We start from the raw sequence: 19,646 nt of genomic DNA, 5'->3' as shown, positions 1-19,646 counted from the left end.
TTTAGAGTTAGAAACATGCTTCTGTCACTTGCTCCTTTCTACTTAAGAAGTGGCATTCAGAGGCTAGGAGGCTCTGGATACTGGGATAACTGGAGCACTGTGATAATCCAGACAAACTTTATGGTGTGTTTTGATAGAAAAATACAAAAATAAGAGTTCCAGGGGAATAAAAAGAAAGATTCAATCTAAGTTATGAATACAAGCATGTAAAGTAAGAATAGGAATTAAAACAGTTTTACATTTCAGGTTATGTAAGTTTTTACTCAGAAAATGTTTTTTTAAATTACCCATTTTCCAGTAGACAACACTCGTGTATGACATCCCTCAACAGTCCACCCCTGCTTCCAGTTTCGTTTATGAAATAGAACTTACTGTGATGAAAAGTGATGATTAACATAAGTGGTTACAACTATACTAGGAATAATAGTGACAGAGAAATACAAACTGTAATTGCTTTTGTTTTTCAAGGAAAAAGAGTTGTTTTTTAGTGATTTTCAAACATTTTGGTTTGTGTCACCTTTAAATTCATAAAACATTATTGACAATCCTAGAGTTTTTCTTGTATGTGTGGTGATATTTACCATATTAAAAATTAAGACCAAGATTTCAAAATGACCCGTTTTATGGGGCGGAGAGTCCCCACATCTTGGATTCCAATTTCTGCCTCTGCAGAGAACCGCAGAGTGGCTGAGTGTATGCACGTTCAGCTTGCAAATGGCTTGCCCAACCCACTGGGTGTGCCTCGGCCTCCAGTTCATCTCACTTTCCGGTCGTTTGACTTGTTTGTTGAACAGGGTATTTTTATACTGAATTCTCCCTCGGACTCGGTAGGGAAAATCAATCATGGATTGTGCAGCCGTGTGACATGCACGGCCTGTGGATGAGCCGGCTCACGGCTCATCGCAGAGTCAGCTGTCTACACAGCGTGATTGAAGCTTTACGTGGGAGTGCACTCAGGCCCCAGGTATTTCCTCCTTTTGTGTGTCGTGGCACCCAGCTCCTCTCCAGCCTGCTGTTTCCTGTGCTGACTTACCGAGTCTGAATCTCAGGCTGGGTTCCCTCAACGAGGTGTGCTCCTCTGTGACCTCCCCACTCCCTATAGCTGCTCCTCCTTCCTCTCTCAAATTCAAGGGCCGCCCAAGCCGCAAGCTCATTGAGCAGTTCCAGAAAAGCTTAAATGGGAAGAACAATGAGAGGGAGGCAAAACACCTGCTTGCAAACTCAAACGTGTGTTTCCTTTAGAGAATCTGAATACTTGGAGCTCTGGTCACTGCCTGGGCATGGAGACGGGGCAGGGAATCAGATGGGGAATACAGTAACAAACTCCAGTCACTGTGCATTTGAAGCAAGGGGTTGATTCAACAAGCCAAGATGAGGGGTGGTCCCCAGATCCCGGATCCAGAGGCACTGACCACGCCTACTACACAGCGAGATACAAAGAGGTGTCCTGCATGCTCCCTTGGCCATTGGGGCCAGACCAAGTGTTTGGATTTTCTGCTGTTGATTCTGAAACTGCACCTCCAATCCTCGAGAAATCTCCCTGCAGGTCTACTGTTTGGCTATGATCGATGGTCCCCAGATGTGGTGTTATTTCATTTCCAGTTTATCACGTTAATATTTTATACATTATGGGGAATCCTGGAATGAGTGCTATTCTAGGCACACAGGGAAGCCACAGTTAATCTGTAGAAGGTATTCCAGCAGCTTATGGAGCTTTGGTTTCTAAAAGATTAAAGTGCTCAGTGGACTGCAGATACCTGAAACAATGAGGATTTTTTTTCTTGTGTTTTGATTTTTGCTTTCAAGTGGGAACCGGTTTTTCAAAAGGACTCATTTGAGTTGTGAGCGGACGCAAACTTTGGCTGGAATCTCCCGCGCTGATCCTGTCCTTCTCTTGTGATTGCTAACAATTCCACGCGGCACAAATAAGCCAAGGATATTGCAGGCGCGATCTGAAAGCCGGAGCAACGTGGGAAGAGCAAAAAGGTCATTTTTCTTCCCTGCCACCCCCTCCATTTTCCCTGGATGCTCCTGTGGACTGAAAGCATAAATTGCACTGGTCAGCCCCTGATGGATCACTGCACAGCTGGGGCTGGGAGGCTGGAGGGAGGGTCCCCATAATCTCCTTTTCCCAGGTTCTGTTCAATTTCATCTTCGTCCCATTTTACAAACTCTTCCCTTTCTTCCTAATCATAGTTTCATCTGGAATCGGTGCCGGTGCTTTTCCACTGCAAAAGCAACCCAGGCAATTTGCTTTAGAGGCTGGAGCCAAGGTCTGAGGAATGGAGACAAGAAAACATCCCAGGTTAGTGTGGAAGTGCAGCCTTCTCTATTCCCAGCCTGTTGCAGACAGCCGTGCCATCTCCTACACCCACAGGTGATTTTTTGTTTTGTTTTTGTTTTTTTGTTTTCTGTTTTTGAGACAGAGTCTTGCTCTGTCACCCAGGCTGGAGTGCAGGGGTGCCATCTCCGCTCACTGTGACCTCCACCTCCTGGGTTCAAGTGATTCTCTTGCCTCAGCCTCCCGAGTAGCTGGGATTACAGGTGTGCACCACCACGCCCGGCTAATTTTTGTATTTTTAGTAGAGATGGGGTTTCACCAAGTTGGCCAGACTGGTCTGGAACTCCTGACCTCAGGTGATCCGCCCACCTCAGCCTCCCAAAGTGCTGGGATTACAGGCGTGAGCCACCGTGCCTGGGCAGAGGTGTGTTCATTGTTGTTGTTGCTTCTATCAGGTGATGACTGCCAGGCATTACCATGACTTGGACAGCACACCTCACTCTGAGTGACAGTGCCCTGCAAAGAACATGAGCCTCTAGAGTCCATCGAACTCAGCTTTGAGTTCCAGGCTCTGTCACTTATTAGTGGACAAGTCATTAGGCTTCCCTAAGCCTTCCATTTCTGATTCCTAAAATGAGGATAAAAGGACCCACCTCGCAGGTCACGAGGTCAGGAGATCGAGATCATCCTGGCTAACAGGGTGAAGCCCCATCTCTACTAAAAATACAAAAATTTAGCCTGGCGTCTTGGCGGGCACCTGTAGTCCCAGCTACTCAGGAGGCTGAGGCAGGAGACCGGTGTGAACCCGGGAGGCGGAGCTTGCAGTGAGCGGAGATCTTACCACTGCATTCCAGCCTGGGTGACAGAGCGAGACTCCGTCTCAAAGAAAAAAAAAAAAAAAGGACCCACCTCTCAGGGTTGCTGGAAGGGTTGTGTTAGGGGTGTCAGGCATATACTAAGTTTCCAAACAGTGAGCTAGTCCTGTGTCCAGACTCTTAAACTATGATGGGTTAAAAATAGTAAATCATATTTTTTTCATTAAAAACAATTTTTTTTTAGCGATAGAGTCACCCAGGCTGGAGTGCAGTGGTGCGATCATGGCTCATTGCAGCCTCGTACACAAGCAATCCTCCTACCTCAGCCCCCCAAGTAGCTGGGACTACAGGCATGTGCCACCATGCCAGGCTTATTTTATTTTTATTTCTTGTAGATATGGGGTCTCACTGTGTTGCTCAGACTGGTCTAGAACTCCTGGCCTCAAGCTGTCCTCCCACCTCAGCCTCCTAAAATGCTGAGACTATAGGGGTGAGCCACAAGAATGTTTTCGATGAAATGTATGATTGAAAGATTGGCTTCTACCCTCCCTAGTCTTTAAATGTCTTTGTGTAATATTTTACTGTGTTTAGGTTCTCCATCCATTTTAGAACCTGAAAATTCCTGTGCAATTATCTAACCTTCCTGTATGCAGGAGGAAACTGAGGCATGCGATGCTTCAGGGTCGGCTATGTCTCTGCCCACTGTCCTTGCCCCCTGCTGTCTGTTCTGTCTTCTGCCTCTGCTCTCTCCAGCACCCACACTGCTGGCCATGTGTCACTCGACCCAGGGACTCCACGTTCTAACTGCTGCAAATTAGTAACCCACAGAATGCCACACCTAAGTATATCAATGTGCTCCATGTGTAATTACTAAGAACGTCTCATTTTCTGGCCAGGTTAGAGAAGAGGGTCATTGCTATTTTGTTTTGTTTCCTTACGGCTGTAGTAGTGTGCTATTCCTGCCTTGGCCTCCCAAAGCTCTGGAATGACAGACTTGAGGCACCAGGCCCGGTCAGATTTTTTTCTTTTAGTTGGAGGGCAAATAAGAAGGAGGAGCTGCGAGGCTGGGCACGGTGGCTCACACCTGTAACCCCAACACTTTGGGAGGCTGAGGCAGGGGGATCACTTCAGCCCAGGAGTTCAAGACCATCCTGGGCAACAGCTCTACAAAAAGTTTAAAGATGAGCTGAGTGTGGTGGCGTGCGCCTGTAGTCCCAGCTGCTTGGTGGGGGGCTGAGGAGGGAGAATCACTTGAGAGCAGGAAGTTGAGGCTGCCGTGAGATGAGATTGCACCACTACACTCCAGCGTAGGTGACAGAGCAAGATCCTGTCTCAAAGTAAAAAATAAAAATAAAGAAAAGGAAGAGGAGCTGATACACTGTTGGGTTAATATTTCCAGGGCTTAGACAAGGCTACAGTTTGAGTATTTGATGAATAGATCTCCCCATCGGCAGAATCCCCCATATCTAAGAAGCGCCCCATGTTTTGTGAACATTGTCCTTCCTAGGGCTCCTGTGTCTGCCCAGTGAAGAGACAAAGGTCCACATATGAAAAATTAACAAATAAAATTCAAACTTCCTTGGCTGCTGTGATAGCCTTTGCCAACATTTCAAGCCACAAAATGAGACACACACACACACACAAACCTTGCCAAGGCATACAAAAACTGTGCAGTAGTTACAGAAAGTTTCCAAGCAAGAAGTTACTTCATAAACCAAATTATCTGTGAGGGTTAAAAAAAACAACAACAACCAGAAAATGTTTCTTGCTTGAACCAATTCCCATGTTAAACGTCTGCCTTCATCACTCATTTTTATTACCAGTCTAAACACAGACTGTTTCAATGGAGGCCATTTACAGCATACAATAAAACGGATTCATTACTCGTTTTCCTCTTATTATCTTTCAATTGCTCTAGCTCTCAGCACTGCATAAAGTGGACATTAGGTCCAAGTAGCCAGTGCATTACAGGATCGCAATTGATGGCAATCCCTAACACCCTTAAACACGCAGACACGGGAGACGCTCTGTCCCTGATCTGTTCCCTTGAGCCGCTTTTTATCACACTTTTTCTATTTTCGTCTCATTAAACTTCCCATTTTTCATAGGAAGTTCTCCCTCTCCTAGTCGATACCACGTCTCCCTCTCAGTCTGCGCCTGTCCCAGGCCCCATGCAGTTTGCTTAAGCCATTTCTCCTTAAAAAAAATGCACACGCAAACACCCACTATATTACTCACATAATTAAGTATAATTTCTCTAGAAACAAGCTGACAACAGCTATTAAAAGTGGAGTTGGAGATTGAATCTTGGTGCGGCCTGCAAGTGATAGTGTTCTGGATGACAGGCAATGGTTATGTCATGATCCGAACAGCGATAAGAGCCCCAAATGATGTGCTGGCATTTATTGCATGGATTAGTACCTTCTCTCTAAACCACCTCCGTCTTCCTCTGGGTTGATTCCACTACATTCGTCAGGGCGCTATTTCGATACTTCAATGTGGCTTGCTAAATTTGGAATTAATTAGCTGGAAGCACAGGCCCATAATCCCAGATACTCAGGAGGCTGAGGCAGAAGAATCCCTTGAACCTGGGAGGCAGAGTTTGCAGTGAGCAGAGATCACACCACCGCACGCCAGCCTGGGTGACAGGGTGAGACTCGGTCTCAAAAAAAAATAATAATAACAATAATTTAAAATAGAAAATAATGAGGTTCAGAAAAATAGAATCTGGAAAAAAAACCCCGTGGCTTTGGTAATTTGAGTTAATGCCCCTTTATTTATAGATAAAAATATTTTTTATTGATAATAAACATATGGCAGCTTTCTCGATGACGCTCTAAGTCATTTATAATCTCATGGTCCCTGTGGGCTTATTCCTGATGTAGTTAACTAAAACAGAGGAGTCTTACACAGACCTGGACGTTGGATTTGTATTTTCATCTACCACTCAGCATCTGTGGGAACCTGAATAACTCCTGCCACCTCTCTGTGCTTCGTTTCCTGGTCAGTCAAATGAGTATAACGATACCCAGTCTTTCAGGTTGTTGAGAGGGACAAAAAAGATACTGTCCATAAAACACTTACTTCAGTGCCCAGACTTTATTAGGTGCTTCATAAACATTAGCTATTGTGTCTTTTCACACTAGTCATTAGGTGGCTATTATGTGACAAGAACTTTCATGTGATGTCTTTGGGAATTCTCACAATACTGTATGGTTGGTGTTATTATCCCCATGTTCCAAATGGGAAAACTCTTAAGAAGTAAGTTTCTAGTATGTGTCGGATGCAGATCTGTCCCATCTCCAATGCCTTGGATCTTCTCAACGCAGCACTGTGCATGCAGGAACCCGAACCTTGGGTTGGGAAGGCATCGAAGTCTATGCTGTAAATAGCTGGTCCTACCCCAAGTTTTGGTCTGTAGCGGCCACGTCCAGGCATTCCTGAGCCCCCTCCCAGTCAATGGTGGGGCAGGACTGTCCCAGAGACAGCCTGGGGCAATGGAAGGGGCTCATCCAAGTGGGAACTAAGTATTAATGGTTAAAGTAATAGGAGACTTGGTGCAAGCTTCCAAGGGAAGTATTCTGAGGTCTTGGGTGATTTATAATATTGGGGGGAGGCAGGGGAGGCATTAACAGCAGAAGGCACATACAGTGACGTTGATATAAATGATTGCATGTCAGAGAAAAAATACTGTCAGGGTCAACTTCAGTCATGCCACTTAATTCTGCTTTATCATGATAGAAGCTGAGCTTCAGAAAACGTGGCAGGGATTTGAAATGATTTAAACATTCATTTCCTTAAAAGGTGGCTTCCTGTGTCAAAAAGTTAACCTAGCTTTGATTTCCATCCTTGAATAAATCTTTACAGATAAGGTCACTCTCAAAAATTCAAAATGTGCACAAATGAACAGCAAGTCATTTTGAATGGAAGGGACATCTGGCAGCATTAGGATTTAGAGCATCCCTCTAGAAATATCATTGACTTAATGACTCATCATTTGAAAGCAATGCAGTTGGGTCAGATGGAGTTTTAGCAGCTTGTGTCAGCAACTGATCCTGTTTTATAGGAAGTGGAAAGGGGAAAAAAGAGGAAGAAAAAGTAAAAGAAAGAGTTGGGAGAGTCTACTATAAAAATCCAGGCTACATTCCTTTACATTATCAAATTCTTTAGTCTGTCTGGCCTACCAACATCGCCTTAAGCTACTGCACTAGTCCTAGCAATAGTGAAAATTGTTCTGCCCTTGTTTCTTTTTTTTGAGATGGAGTCTCGCTTTGTTGCCCAGGTTTGAGTGCAGTAGCATGATCTTGGCTCACCACAACCTCCGCCTCCCGGGTTCAAGTGATTCTCCTGCCTCAGCCTCCTGATTAGCTGGAATTATAGGCACATACCACCATGCCCAACCAATTTTTGTATTCTTAGTAGAGATGGGGTTTCACCCTGTTGGTCAGGTTGGTCTTGAACTCCTGACCTCGTGATCTGCCCGCCTTGGCCTCCCAAAGTGCTGGGATTACAGGCGTGAGCCACTGCGCCGGGCTGTTTCTCTTCTTAGGCTCATCTTTCGGAGCATGTCTTGCTCCACTCATCCTTCTTTCATCTCAAACTCCATTTTGATTTCACCTGCTGCCCTCCCCCATCCCCACCCACCTGGTCCACCCTGTCTCCTAAGTGGGAGCTGCCCTGCAAGGCCCACTGCTACTTGCCCATTCTCAGCCTTGAGAATGACCAAGATGACACCTCCACAGGTCAGCAGGGAAAGTGAAACTCAGAGGAAAAAAAAAAAAAATTAAAGAAAGAAAGTTGCCAAGGCCACATATCTAGTTTTGGAGCCAGAATGCAAATCTTGACTTCATGTGTTTGGATTAGTTAGCTAGCTAATTAATATATAAATAAAAGCCTTTCTGATTCCCAAACTCATGCTTTTAAAAGTGTATCCCACAGAGCACAGAAAACATATACTGGTTGGATCCTCCCATGGTAATTCTAACCGAAGGTTTCCTCCTCCAACTCTTTCTCTAGGCTTAGGGCCATGGTAGTGCCGATAGAAGTAGCTGATGAGAATGTGATTGCAATTAGTGGTGGCTATTATGAGTTCCAGTTTAACGGAGAAAACACTTATATTGGCAAATATATAACGGACTGAAAGAAACCAACAATAAAGAATAGGGAAGAGGGCTGGGTGCTGTGGCTCATGGCTGTAATCTCAACACCGGGAGGCTGAGACAGGCAGATCATGGCTGTAATCTCAACACTTTGGGAGGCTGAGCCAGGCAGATCATCTGAGGTCAGATGTTCAAGACTAGCCTGGCCAACATCGCAAAACCCTGTCTCTACTAAAAATAGAAAAATTACCCAGGCATGGTGGCACGCACCTGTAATCCCAACTACTTGGAAGGCTGAGGTGCAAGAATGGCTTGAACCCAGGAGATGGAGATTGCAATGAGCCAAGATCATGCCACTGCACTCCAGCCTGGGCAACAGAACAAGACCCTGTCTCAAAAAAAAAAAAAAAAGAGAGAGAGAGAGAAGAAAGGTCTGACTTTCAATTATCCTTACATTAAAAATCTATGAAGTTGAATATCTAAAGAGAAACAATGTTAATCCCTTTATCCACTATTCTTATTTCCCTAACTCTAAAACCCATATTTCCATTTTCAAGTTAAATTGAGCCAATTCCCTTGATCCTTTGCTTCAACCAGCCATTCTCTCTGAAGAATGGGAGGCGCCAGGGTGGTATTGGTACAGTCACTAAATATTAGATGTTCTGAACAGAGTGTTATAGGACTGGTATGGTTCGGGGAGGATTGTTCCTCAGGCTGGCTCCTGCCTTTGTTGGGTATCCTGTTTGTTATTTAGCCTTTTCTCTTACCCGCTCCTCAGTGCCAGCCTTCCTACCTGGGTTCCCCAGCATGCGGGTAGGAGAGTGCCAGTCTGCATTCACAAAGAAGAGGGCTTTGCCAACCCGAAGACACCAGCTCATCTGATGGTGCCTTTTCCTAGCTGTGTGGCCTTAAGTGAATTATTAAACCTCACTCACTCTTTGTGTCTTCAATTTTAAAAATGCAGATAATAACTACCTCCCACGGTTTGGGGGAGAATTCATTAAAAGAGTGCTTGTAAAAACTCCTGGCTTTCACAAACAGACAAGGAAAATGTAGTAGATTTTTAACACATTTGCTTCCTACTTTCCTTCTTTCTTTCAAAATCCAACATAGCAAGAGAGACAAATGTTTTCTAATCCCAAAATGAAAACATATGTTAGAGGTCGGGTGTGGTGGCTCACTCCTGTAATCCCAGCACCGTAGGAGGCTGAGGCGGGCGGATCACTTGGGGTCAGGAGTTCGAGATCAGCCTGGCCAACATGGCAAAACCCCATCTCTACTGCAAATACAAAAATTAGTTGGGCGTGGTGGCAGGTGCCTGTAATCCCAGCTACTCGGGAGGCTGAAGTAGAAGAATCGCTTGAACCCCGGGAGGTGGAGGTTGCAGTGAGCCCCAGCCTGGGCAACAGAGTGAGACTCAGTCTCAAAAAAAAAAAAAAAAAACAAGAAAAGAAAAGACAACACATGCTCACACAGCGGCATGCAGATATAAACATAATCTCATGTCCTGGCTAGCCCAGTATCTTTTAATAATATATTTTATGCCTAACTCAGCAAGGGAGACTTGGAGAGTGAATCAATTTCTCTTTATGATGCCTTACCAAAGGAGTATGTTGAAAATAGGCTAATTGATTTTCTCGAGTGTAACCAGAATGTGGAAACAAAACCGGACAGTTATGAAGAAAAATGAAGATTAAAAACAGCCGGATTCCTACCTGCCTTCAGGATTTCAAACTTTATTAATCAAACCGTTTTGTTAATTGCATACCTCGTTAGAGAACTGTAGTAGTTATTTATAAAACACTTAGGTCTGTTTTTTAATATGGCGTGGATACGTCTGCAACATGCCTATCAGTGTGCAGGTTTTCACGGGATCTGCTGGTCAATTCAACAAGGAAGGCGTTTGTTCTCTTCTTTTCAAATGCAAATATCTGCAGCGGCTTCTCATGTGCTTCCCTCGTGGAGCACGGCTGCTCTCTCTTTGTTTATGCTAATGTAATAAACTGTCCCTAGGGAGTTCTGGCTAAACATAATATTAAATAGTCAGCAACATAATCAATTATTTTACCAGCAGGAATGGCTTGTTTACTTAATCTCTCTTTTAAAAACAGTCATTTCGAAGAAGGCATTTAATACCTTACTTATTTTGACAGCGTCAGGAAACTCCATTGTTAAACAGAAGCATGTTAAATCAAACGGACCTACATAGAGGCAACAGCCAAGATACGTCAGCTGGATTGACTTTTACGGCATAAAGCTGTAAAAACATTTTATAGGAGGGAAAACCGTAGAACAGCCCTGAAGTGACACTGTGTGGACAAAAGCTCAACCCAGATGAACCAAAGACAGAATCGGACATTAAATACCCAATTTCATTTTAATGCACTATTTTTATAGGACAGGAATACTTGGAAATTAAACGCTAATGATGGGAAAGAGTATTAAGAATTAATGAATATAGGGAAAAGATGAAAAGCCAGAGATTCTGAATCAGTAAATGTATTGGTTGATTGATTTTGACAGGTGCCGTTTAGTTTTAATGATTTCAAATAACACTTCGTAGTAGGATACTAAAAATCCCGCTGTGTGGGGATGTGTGCATGGTAATAAATCTTGGCAATATGGGTTTCACTATAAATCGTAGGGGCCACATCTTCCTTAAGAGTAAGTTGTTCTTCAGATTTGTAGATCAGCGAACTGAAACTACACAGGTGTCTCTACTCCTTGATTTAATTTCTTGATCATCATTATTTAGCTCACATTTGGAATACAATTTCCTTCTGAAGAGAGCACTGAGGACTTTATCTTCTGGATAATATTTCAACCTCTGGTCCCATTTTTTTTAATGTGACTTCGATATGTCAGTTAGCTTTTTACCTCAGTTTCCCAAGGATGCAAAATAGGGAGAAGAATTTCTTGGTGAAAGAAATAATTAACATCTGCAAAGAACTTTATGATCTCCTTATAAAAGAACTCTTATGAGGGAAAATGTTATGCGTTATGCTGTATGAGATAAAAGAGAAATGATTGAAGATTTCAAACACTGTGGAAGTTATTGAAGAATTAAAAAAAAATGCCAGAGGGAGATAATTATCTTCAGAAAGACATATATCACCAGACAGGCTATAATACAGTGATGGAAGAAAGATTAAAAGGGAATTCGATGCAGCCTTCCAGGATTTGGGTCCCATGTCATCAGCAAGACTCTGGGGGGACTTCTATTGTAAAACTCTAAATCAAATGTGATCCAGAAGAGTGAATAAAATATTAGTAAATTGAAATCTAAAACGTGAGGCTAGCCAGGTGTGGTGGCTCACACCTGTAATTCCAGCACCTTGGGAGTGATCCAGGCAAGCGGATCGCTTGAGCCCGGAAGTTCAAGACCAGCCTGGGCAACATGGTGAAACCCTGTCTCAACAAAAAAAAAAATACAAAATAGCCAGGTGTGGTGGCGAATGCCCGTGGTCCCAGCTGCTTAGGAGGCTGAGGTGGGAGGATCACTTGAGCCCAGGAGGTTGAGGCTGCAGTGAGCCATGATTGTGCCACTGCACGCTAGCCTGGGAGACAGAACAAGACCCTGTCTCTATAAAAAATAAACAAAATTAAATTTAAAATATAAAATGTAAAGCCTCTAGCCATCTCCCCAAACCTTTTCATGGCTTCTGTTTTCTTTGGGCCTCTAATGCCTCTTCTGTGTACCGTAATTGGTGCTTAATTACTGATTCGGACACCTTTTTCCATCCTTCCTTACAGATGTCAATGGCCAGACAGTTGAGGAAGGTATGTCGAATTCCTCTCCCCATCACTCTGTGCCTCTTTGGTAACAGACAGAACTTCTATCTTTTCCCTTTACTTAGTGTGTGGGAACCACTCTTACTCACAAGATGACTTGGTGTTTCATAAATATACAACCCACTCTATGCAGAAAGCATCAAACTTTCATCGAGTATTGGGCAATATAATGTTTGATATTGTTAAGGAATAACGGAAGTCAAAAGGTTCTTTCTGAAGAGGACCCCGAGAGCTCTGCTCCTGGGTGCAAATTCCAGCTCTACGGCTCCTTACCCCCACAATGGCGTCAACAGATCCTCTTATGTAGACTTGCACAGAGACCCACTTGGGAGGCTTGCATTCGAGTGGGTCCGTGTGGTCCAGGAAATGCCTCAGGCTTTCCACTTTTTTCCAGTAATGCTGATCATTTTCTAGTTATAGGAAATTAGAAATTCTTAAATAATAAGTCACTTGAGCAAGAAAAAATATTCTTTTGAATAAATCCTGGGTGAGGATCACTGATTTTAGAAACTTGAAACTCACGGCCACTTCAAGAGATAAACACTGAATGTGTAGTTGGGGCGGCAATGTGAGTGGAAGTGCTGGGTACACACTAAGAGCTCAAAAAACACTGCACAGAGAGGAATGCATTGAAAGAGAGAGACCCATACATACTGTTACATGATATGGGCAAATCCAACAAGATTCTGTTATGCAATCCGAATAAGAATTCGGGTTACCAGAGTTGGATCTCAACCACCATTACTAAAAATTCAGCTTTGGGAGGCTGAGGCAGGTGGATCACCTGAGGTCAGGAGTTCGAGACCAGCCTGACCAACATGGCGAAACCCCATCTCTACTAACGATACAAAAATTAGCAGGGCATGGTGGCTTGCGTCTGTAGTCCCAGCTACTCAGAAGGCTGAGGCAGGGGCAATCCCTTGTACCCGGGAGGCGGAGGTTGCAGTGAGCCGAGATGGCGCCACAGCACTCCAGCCTGGGTGACAGAGCAAGACTCCGTCTCAAAAAAAAAAAAAAAAAGAAAAAAAAGAATTCGCCATGTGAGCTTAGCTCCTTTACTGCACTCAGTGTTTTCATCATCGTTAAAGCAAGGAGATTAAAATAGATCAGTGTTTCTCAAACTTTCATGTGCATTTGAACCATCTGGGGATCTTGCTAAGATGTGGGCTTGAATTCAGGGGGTCTCTGGGGTGGGGTGTAAGAGCCTGCATTTCCACCCAGCTCCGAAGTTATGCTAACGATGCCAGCCTGAGGGCCACATTTTGGGTTATAACGGGAATTCACAAGTTTCCTTTCATCTCGATGTTTCTTTAGATGACACAGGGATTCTTGTTTTTTGTCATCATGTTGTTTGAATTGTTCATGAAGTTTAGCTCACTACTTCTCATCTTGCCTTCTCTTATCATCCTGCAAAAGGCCCGCCTTAGGTTTTGCTTTTAATTGTTTATAGTGTGTGTTTGGCATCTCTATCAGATGCTGGACACAGTCCATTTTTAATGAAAGCCACAAGCTTGGAAAATAATCCATTCAACTCACCCAAGTTGAAGGCCACAGACTGAGGCATTTATCCAATTGCCTCATGCTCCAGCCACATTCCCCTTGATACCTTTCCATGTTCTTTGAGTACTTGATTAACAGCCATGAAATGAAAAATATTCACTGTGTTTCCTTTCTGTCACTTGGACTGTAGTTGTCGCCTGCAAATGAGGCAGCTCTTGAAAGTTTTCAGGTGAAAGAGTGTGGCCAGAGCAGGGCTGAGATTCAGAGCTCTCAGTTCCACTGGTGATGCAAGATCATTCTCTTAGGCAAAACAATAGCCGTGTGTGCCTTATTAAAGCAGTGGGTCTATTTTTATCTGTGCACCATAAAACACTTTCGGATGCCTAGTTGAAAGATACTGGGTTACTAACATAGGGCTAGGCCGCCTGGACCTGGGACCCAGCTTAGTTCTCTCCCGCATGGGATGACCTTGGGCAAATTACTAGGGTGGTGCAAAAGTAACTGCAGTTTTTGCAAAAAAGAAAAAAAAAAGGCAAAAACTGCAATTACTTGTGCACCAACCTAATGCTTATTCTCTCTGTGCCTTGGTTTCCTTATCTGTGAAACAGGAACATTTTTCACAGGACTGTTAAGAAGATTAAGTGGGTTAATTCCCGTCAAGTACTGAGAAGTATACTTAGCACACAGTGAGTACAATACAGGCATTGGCTAACGTTACGATTCAAGATCCAACTATTAAATCTTGTTTCGGACCATATCACTTACTTTTCCATGCAGCAAGTATATATTTCCTGCTTGCTGTATACAAACCATTATTTAACAGTTACTTAAATCTTGATAAATTGTAAATATTAGAAATTAAAATCTTATAACTATTATATGTAGGCAGCATGGAGGACATTAAATTGTATTGCACTTCAAAAAATGTGCAGTCTGGCCATGTGCAGTGGCTCACACCTGTAATCCTAGCACTTTGGGAGGCCCAGGCAGGTGGATCACTTGAGGTCAAGAGTTCGAGACCAGCCTAGCCAACGTGGTGAAACGCTGTCTCCACTAAAAGTACAAAAATTAGCTGGGTGTGGTAGTGCATGCCTGTAATCCCAACTACTTGGGAGGTTGAGGCAGGGGGATTGCTTGAACCCAGGAGGCAGAGGTTGCAGTGAGCAGAGATCACATCACTGCCCTCTAACCTGGGCAACAGAGCCAGACTCCGACTCAAAAAAAAAAAAAAGTGCAGTCTGCTAGGCGCCATGGCTCATGCCTGTAATCCCAGCACTTTGGGAGGCCAAGGCAGGCAGATCACCCTGAGGTCAGGAGTTTGAGACCAACCTGGCCAACATGATGAAACCCCGTCTGTACTAAAAATACAAAAAATTAGCAGGGCATGGTGGCTCACGCCTGTAATCCCAGCTACTTGGGAGGCTAGGCAGGAGAATCGCTTGAACCCGGGAGGTGGAGGTCGCAGTGAGCAAGATGGTGCCACTGCACTCCAGCCTGGGCAACAGAGCGAGACCCTGTCTCAAAAAAAAAAAAAAAAAAAGTACAGTTCAGGCCATGTAATTCCAGCTACTAGGGCAGCTGAGGCAGGAGGGTTGCTTAAACCCAGGAATTTAAGACCAGCCTAGGCAACAGAGTGAGACCCTGTCTCTTAAAAAGAAAATTGTAGTCTTATGGGGGAGAAAAACATGTACTTAAATATATGTAATATAATAATAATAAAGAAGGGCTATTATGTACTAGGGAGTTAAGTAACACATTTGGTATCTCCTGCCCACTGCTCTATCACAAAGCAAAAAAGAAAATCCAAGTCGTCGTGTTATTGTTTCAGTCCTTCCATTTTATTTAACACCTAAAGACTTAATTTTAATCTTACAGAAATTATTTTTTCAAAATGGAACTACTATTATTGTTTTTCTGATTATAAAAGCAATAAACAGATAAGCATAAACTATCTCAGGAAGATTAGGGAAGGCAGAAGTAACAGTGATTACCTTCTGGAAGGCACTACAGGAAGAGGGAGCCTTAATTATTATTGCTTACTCTTTGGTATGCTTCCAATTTTGTACCATATGCAAGTCTTAGCTACTAAAAATAAATATTTTTTTTATTTTTTTTATTTTTTATTTTTATTTTTTTTTTTTTTTGAGACAGAGTCTCGCTCTGTCACCCAGGCTGGAGTGCAGTGGCGCGATCTCAGCTCACTGCAAGCTCCGCCTCCCGGGTTCACGCCATTCTCCTGCCTCAGCCTCCCAAGTAGCTGGGACTACAGGCGCCCGCCAACACGCCCGGCTAATTTTTTGTATTTTTAGTAGAGACGGGGTTTCACCGTGTTAGCCAGGATGGTCTCGATCTCCTGACCTCGTGATCCGCCCGCCTCGGCCTCCCAAAGTGCTGGGATTACAGGCTTGAGCCACCGTGCCCGGCCATAAATATTTTTTTTAAATTAACAGAGGTATGTTTGTTATGTGACACATGGTATGGAAGTTATAAAGTAGAAAGTAATATTACTTATACTACTACCACGTACTTAGTGGTTTCACATCTGTGATTCCAGGCATATATAAATGCATTTTTTTTTACAAAGACAAGATCATGGTATACAAAGTGTTTTAAAAATGCTTTTCAGGTCAAAAATATATCTCTACAACATCATTTGTAATGATGCCCATATTATGTCCTATTGTGTGCATGTATTTTAGTTGATTTAATCAACCATGTCTAGGTGCGTATTTTCAACAGTTCTGTGATGAAAACCTTTATTCATGCATATTTATGTAATTGTTATTTTCTTAGACAATACTTATAGAAGTTCAATATCTGGGCAACGGATATGCCTATAAAGTTGGGATTTAAAAAAGGCATAGAATGACTGAAGAAATGAGCCATTTCTCCCCAGGTGTCCCTCCATGGAACAGAGGTGCATTGTGGTTTATATGTAGGAATTAAAGGGATAATATCTCTTGTCTCCCGTGGCTGGAAGGGATGAGGGTTGTTTACCCCCAGCATCATCTTTAGAGTGCCAGGTAGGAACCTGGTGGAAGGGATGAGATTGGGTCTTAGAGATAAACTATGGTTGATGCTCCCGGTTGAATTTCATTTTTGTTTCTCTGCTTTCCGGAAGGAAATCCCTTACTGCACCCTTGAAGCAGCTTGAGTTATTTCTGAGAATGGATTCATGTGCTGCTAATGTTGATGTTGTAGTTAATGTTTTCCTTAATGGCAAGGGGGTAGGTAGAATTGGAAGGGGATCAGAGTAGCTCTGTAGATCTCTGAGCCTGGATGACACTTTGCATCTAAGTAGGAGAATGAAATAGAAATTCTTAGATTTATAAGGCCTAATGGCAACTTTAGTTTTTTTCTGTCTCTTTTTTAATACAAAGAAATTTGGAGTGCAAGAGGTTCAATCCTTCATTCAAGTTTATAGCACTGATGAAAGGCTGAACAGGAAGCGGAATGCAAACCTAAATTGTGGTTCAGCATTACCTGCATGACACCATGCAAGCCCAATTGTGTAGAGTTACTGTATGTGATCATGGAGAATTACTAAAGACTGGACATTAACTAGCAGAATTTACATAATCACATTTTACTAATCTATGTAGTAGTTATCTTTAGTGTAGTCAATGCTCCTGTTTCTCACTACTTACAATGACCTATAAAATAAGAGAAGGAACATGGCTTGCATTTCAACGTTGCATTTTGAGATGTAGATCAAGATACTTACATCTGAGTTGGATGGGAAGCTGGTTTCTTGCTATTTACATTGGTCAGTTTTTCATTTAGGATCTTGCTTTTACTGAACAGGGCAACAAGTGAAAGTTGAGTGTCTCCTGCTGCTGAGCTCTGGTCTTCTAATAGAGCAGAGTTACTGGGAAGGTTTGAGCTGACATCCAGCAGTGACCCTTAACTCCTGGAGGTTCCTGCATGTGTCAGTCCTAATGGAATTCACTGGGTTTTTAAAGGGTCCACTCTCTACAAGTACGGGTTTATAACTGTGGCATTATAATCAGAGGACTATTAAGGTAACTAATGAGGCAAGGCTTGGATCATGCCTGCAATCTACTTGGAAATCTATTTTTAAAAATTTGAGAGCAAAAAGTCCTTCAAAACCTTTTTTTTTCTTTTTTTGGAAGCACAGAAACTTCAAGGGAAAAAGGAAGACAATTTGCAACTCTGGCCTCAAATCCTTTTTGGAACCATGGCAAGGATCAAACAAATGAGGTTGTTTTTTCATAAGGCAAAGAATTTCACTGCAAGACATCTCCCCGTTTCTCCCATGCTTATGTACAAGAGCCTTCCTAAACAACAATGCACACCCTCGCCTCTCACTCAAGTGTTCCGAAGGCGTGTTGCACTTGAATATGTTCCTGCTTTGGGTACAAATGCAGATTATTTGAAATCTATCATTAATGCAAAACATTCATGTCAGCCTTATTCAGAGATAGGCTTTGTGTTTGTGGCACTTCTTTCCTCTTTTATTCAACAAATATTTACTAAGTATCTACTGTGAGCCAGATCATGTTCTATGGGTTGGAGATACAGCTATAAATAAGATAGAGTCTCTACTCTCACGGTACTATTGTAGTGGGAGAGACAGAACTCATAAGGAAAAAGCAACGTGATACTGGTGATGATAAGTATCAGTCAGAAAAATAGAGCAGGGTATAAGGCCCTGGGGAATGCAGTGTTTGCAAGTACAGAGGGATCAGAGAAGGTGAAACCTGAAGGGGATAGAGGAACAAGCAAGCCAGCATCTTGAGCAAGAGTATCCCAGGCACAGAAGGCAGTAGATGCAAGGGCTCTGAGAAAGGAGCACAGTTCGCCTGTGCAAGGAACAGTATTACACCTCGACTGCAGCGGCCCCAGCAGCGCCAGGGCGCAAGTTTACTAGACAAAACAGCTGGAGAGGATGCAGGTAGCAGAAGCAAACAGGCCGTGCCCAGGACTTCAGCTCCACCTCCAGTCGGGTGGGAAACCACTGCAGCGTTTTGAGCCAGGACTGGTGTGATCTGACTCACTTTGAGAGCTCACACTCTTGCCTCTGTGTCGTGAACCAAAGGTAGGATGTGAGAGTAGACTCGGGAAGCCCAGTGAGGAGGTGCCTGCCATGAGCTCATCCCAGTCTGGGGGTGCTTGGTGACTTGGTGTAGAGCGGAGCAGTGCTCAAAAGGTAAAAACTCAAAAATTCAGCGCGTGTTTGAAGGTGGAGCCCAAAGCACTCAGCAGTATCTGTTGAATAGAGCACCACCATCTGTTTACCGAAACAAGACTAGAATGCGCTAGAATTGTCAGAAATTGTTACTAAAGTATAGTTGTCTCTGGTGTGGCAGTTTATAAATATATTGATCAATAAAAAAAGAAAAGATAATTGTCTTTAGTGACTGATAATAAAATAATATGGTATAACATACTGTGAAGAAATATCAGAGCAGAAAACTGGGATGGAGTAGGCCACTGACCGTATTGGGGTTTACCCCCTCAATTCAGCAATATTAAGAATATCGAGCACAGTTCACATTGGGATGTCTCTTTAAAGCTGGCAAAGCTGCAGAATTGGCCATGAGAACGACTTTGAGATCTTTCCTTCTACCCCCAGGGTTCTCCAGTTTGAGAGTCTCCAGGCAAGCCCCAGCATCCCCCAGATTCTTATGTCACTAAAATTAAGTCGATGAAAATAGCCTTCTTATTCAAAGCATCTGCAGCTCACCCCTGCAGCTTCTCCCCAGCGGGGTGTCTCCTCCTGTTCCAGAATGACAAAACTCAAAGTAAATAAACCCAGGAGTGCCAACAATCGATTTGGGGAGCACATCAGTCACTCGGAAGCTACATAAACAACCTTTGCTTTCAAAAAACAAAATCTTCATCGTCCCTTTTGGTCCAAGAAGCTAAGAAAGTGGTGGAACTGTAATGACTTTCATACCATCTTTCCAAAAATGCGCACATGATACTATCACTCTCATTTGCAGAAAGGGAGAGAAGGAGACGTATCACCATGTAGTTTACCTTCAGGTCAATGCCAAAGCCAGGATCGAATTCTGCAAACATTCATTTATTACTTTCATGAAACTTAATCTTTGTCAAACCCTAAAAGGATAGCTAATTTTAATGACCAATCTGAAAAGCAGACAATGGGATTGATAGCATATTCCTAAACAAATT

The 19,646-nt window shown here is 43.2% G+C and overlaps 1 protein-coding gene across 2 annotated transcripts in view; it reads left to right on the top strand.

The window, feature by feature from the left end:
* Positions 1-670: 670 nt before the first annotated feature.
* The window catches only part of SFMBT2 (Scm like with four mbt domains 2), a 282,187-nt gene continuing 263,211 nt past the window's right edge, over positions 671-19,646 (top strand). The window contains exons 1-3 of one of the 2 annotated variants that reach the window (XM_063610030.1): positions 711-964; positions 1,807-1,986; positions 2,197-2,305. The gene's annotated coding sequence lies outside the window, so the exon portion shown is untranslated. Of the gene's footprint in view, positions 1,987-2,196; positions 2,306-19,646 lie in introns of both variants that reach the window. The other variant, XM_055296462.2, reaches the window with a different exon arrangement.

This window comes from Symphalangus syndactylus, chromosome 10 (genome assembly GCF_028878055.3).
Source record: "Symphalangus syndactylus isolate Jambi chromosome 10, NHGRI_mSymSyn1-v2.1_pri, whole genome shotgun sequence".
Lineage (NCBI taxonomy): Eukaryota > Metazoa > Chordata > Mammalia > Primates > Hylobatidae > Symphalangus > Symphalangus syndactylus.
This window is presented reverse-complemented; position numbering and strand designations above follow the sequence as displayed.